The sequence below is a fragment of the Gopherus evgoodei genome, unplaced genomic scaffold, assembly GCF_007399415.2.
Source record: "Gopherus evgoodei ecotype Sinaloan lineage unplaced genomic scaffold, rGopEvg1_v1.p scaffold_102_arrow_ctg1, whole genome shotgun sequence".
In the NCBI taxonomy this organism is placed as follows: domain Eukaryota; kingdom Metazoa; phylum Chordata; order Testudines; family Testudinidae; genus Gopherus; species Gopherus evgoodei.
Window position 1 is genome coordinate 93,006 of NW_022059765.1, and position 3,702 is coordinate 96,707.

The 3,702-nt window shown below is 48.8% G+C and overlaps 1 non-coding gene across 1 annotated transcript; it reads left to right on the forward strand.

The window, feature by feature from the left end:
- The first annotated feature begins 3,310 nt into the window (after window positions 1–3,310).
- TRNAK-UUU lies at window positions 3,311–3,383 on the forward strand. Its single transcript has one exon. It is a non-coding gene; the product is annotated as a tRNA-Lys (tRNA).
- The last annotated feature ends 319 nt before the right edge of the window (window positions 3,384–3,702 follow it).

Sequence of the window (3,702 nt, forward strand, 5' to 3'; positions counted from 1 at the left end):
GTGGTTCTCTGCGTTGTATTTCATTAAGCCTCAGGAAGACTTACCTTCATTGCACCGTCCATAGCTGTGCTGTGAGACACTTACCTTGCAGAATCCTGACATCTCCAGTGCTGTGCCTGTCCTGGTACCATCAGTATGCGAGTGTGAGTGTGACCCCCTCCTCCCCCGCTTATTTTGAGCTTAGCTATCAGTATAATAAATGTGTTGCTATCTGCCAGACTCTGGTGGGTCATTAGTCCTCCCTACGCTTACTAGCTGGCCCAATTTTGGGTAACACCTGTGATAACCCTAACCCCTGCATGGCAGAGGGTGGTGAAATGAGCTGAGGAAAAAGCCTTGGCATCAGCAGGAGGAAGCCAGATGATCTTGGAGAGTCACCTTTTGAAGCCTTGTGTCTTGGCTTCCTCTGCCCTTGGAGTTTGGCCTACGGAGGCCGGCTCTTCCTGCTGGCCTCCTTTGTGTGACTTGCCAAAGGAGGAAGTGAGGCAGGAATGGGGCAAAAGAGGAAAGTTGAGCTGAGGAAGGCAGGGCAGAAGCTAAGCGCCTCAGTGCGGCTAAGTGGGGTTAGTAGAGCACCACCATTTGTTCTGCAAAGCTTAGGGAGGTGCAGTTGGCTCCCAGGAGGTAGAATTCTGTGCCTGCCTCTTGGCTTCCCAGGGATGGCTACTTGCATCCCAGGAGAAGAAGGATGGTTCTGGGTGAAAGGAAGGCAAGCAAAGCTATGGGAGGAAATTTGGGTGCTGGGTGCTGGCTCTGTGCTGGGCGAGGGGGTTGGGGTAATGCCAGGATAACTCCAACAGCTTATTGTATACTCCCACCCCTTTCTTCCTCCATTGTGTTTTGAATGATCTGCAGGACATTGATTCTCTCATTCCATTGATAAACTGATACAATGTGACTGAAATTAAACCAATTCCTAGGGGAGAAAAATATCACATCCTTGCATTCCCTGGGAATTGAACCTAAATCAACTGCTTAGAAAGCAGCTATGCTTACCACTATACCACCAACACATCTGGTAAAAGTGCTACATATGCTTGTCCAATGAGGTTAGACCAACATTGAGGAGATTTTTGGCCTGTTAAAATGTACTGGATTCTCATCACTAAAAAAAAACACCTCCATCTTCACTTGAGTTTGAACCATCAGCCTTTCAATTAGCCACCAAAGTTGTTAATCACAGGGTATGTCTACACTAGGGGATTATTCTGATTTTACAGAAACCAGTTTTTGGAAACAGACTGTATAAAGTCGAGTGCACGCGGACACACTAAGCACATTAATTCAGCAGTGTGCGTCCATGTACCAAGGCTGGTGTCGATTTCCGAAGCGTTGCACTGTGGGTAGCTATCCCATAGCTATCCCATAGTTCCCACAGTCTCCTCCGCCCATTGGAATTCTGGGTTGAGATCCCAATGCCTGATAAGGCAAAAACAGTGTCGTGGGTGATTCTGGGTAAATGTCGTCACTCACTCCTCCCTCCGTGAAAGCAACGGGAGACAATCATTTCACGTCTTTTTCCCTGGATTGCCCGGGCAGACACCATAGCATGGCAATCATGGAGCCCATTCAGCCTTTTTTCACTGTCACCCTATGTCTACTGGATGGTGCTGACAGACGCGGTACTGCAGTGCTACACAGCACCATCCTCTTGCCTTTTGCAAGTTAGCAAAGATGATTACCAGCCATACTGTCCCATCTGCTACTTTGCAAGTTGACAATGACAGTTACCAGCTATACTGTACCATCTGCTGCTGTCATGGGTGCTCCTGGCTGGCCTCGGTGAGGTTGGCCGGGGGCGCATGGACACAAATGGGAATAACTCCCCGGGTCATTCCCTTCCTTAAGTTTTGTCTAAAAGGAGAGTCAGTCCTGTCTAGACTATCAGGCAAGTCTACTAAACAGCTAGAGAGGCCAATGGCCGCCTCCAGTCAGAGCCCCAGACATCCTGCAGAAATGATGAGCTGCATGCCATTCTAGTGGGTGCCCCTGCATCAACCGCACCCGTAGCTTCCCTTCTCCTCCAACCCTCCTGGGCTACCATTGCAGTGTCCCCCCATTTGTGTGATGAAGTAATAAAGAATGCATGAATTTGAAACAACACTGACTTTATTGCCTCTGCAAGCAGAGCTCAAAGCGGGGAGGGGAGGGCAGCCTCCAGCTGCTATGATATTCCAGGCAGGACTGAATCTCCAGTAGACAAAGCTTAAAGAAGAGAATGACCTGGGAGTCATTCTCATTTTTGCCCAGGCACCCCCAGCCGACCTCACCGAGGCCGGTCAGGAACACTCACGGGATGACAATGACGGATATCAGTAATACTGTACCATCTGCCGTCCGCAAGGGAAGGGAAGGGGATGCTGCTGTGTAGCGCTGCAGCACCACGTCTGCCAGCAGCATTCAATAGACATACAGTGACACTGAAAAAAGAGGAGAAACAATTTTTTTTGTTTGCTTTCACGGGGGGAGGAGGCGGAACAACATATACCCTGAACCACCTGCAACAGTGTTTTTGACCCTTCAGGCTTTGGGAACTCAGCCAAGAATTCAAATGGTTTTCAGAGAGTGTGGGAACTGTGGGATAGCTACAGTCGTCAGTTGCCTCTCCCTCTCTGAGCGTTCATTTCATTTTTTGGCTTTCTGGTACGCTTGTCTCAGCTCCTTAAGTTTCAGCACTGTGTTGAGTCCCTACTGCGGCCTCTGTCCTTCATAGCCTTGGAGATTTTTTCAAATGTTTTGGCATTTCGTCTTTTGAAACGGAGTTCTGATAGAACAGATTCATCTCCCCATAGAGAGATCAGCTTCAGTATCTCTCATACGGTTCATGCTGGAGTTCTTTTTTGATTCTGGGACTGCATGGCCACCTGTGCTGATCGGCGCTCCACGCTGGGCAAACAGGAAATTAAATTCAAAAGTTTGCGGGGCTTTTCCTGCGTATCTGGCCAGTGCATCCAAGTTCAGATTGCTGTCCAGAGCGGTCACAATGGTGAACTATGGGATAGCGCCTGGAGGCCAATACCATCTAATTGCGGCCACACTAACCCTAATCCAACATGGCAATACTGATTTCAGCGCTACTCCCCTCGTCAGGGAGGATTACATATATTGGTACTAAGAGCCCTTTATATTGATAGAAAGGGCTTCGTTTTGTGGACGGGTGCAGGGTTAATGCGATTTAATGCTGCTAAATTCGATATGAACTCGTAGTGTTGACCAGGCCACACAGAGCAGCAGGTTTTCCCTATTGTTTCCTGCTCTTGTTTTCTTCACTAGTTTCTCCTCTGCACCAACTTGCTCCTTACCTTTGTGAGCCTGGCTAGCTCAGTTGGCAGAGCATCAGACTTTTAATCTGAGGGCCCAGGGTTCAAGTCCCTGGTCAGGTGATAAACTACTTACCAAGATCTTACACTGTCTTCCTAGAGGCCTCTTTGATTCTCCCTTTCCTCAAAAAGCCCTTTTTGTGTGTGGGTTTGAAGGGGCAACTTCCTGACAGCCCCTCTGTCCTTGCAGCCTGGAGGAATAAAGGCCTCTGGGCATATAGCATGTTCTTTCCCTGCACACACACACATACAAACACACAGAATATCCCTAAGGAACTAGAATCACCTGCTGCCTTCCCCTTTCCTGCTGGATTCCCAAATGAGGATGCTCTACAGCCCAAACCCATGTCCCTTCTTTTCCCAGTGCCCCTCAATCCCAACC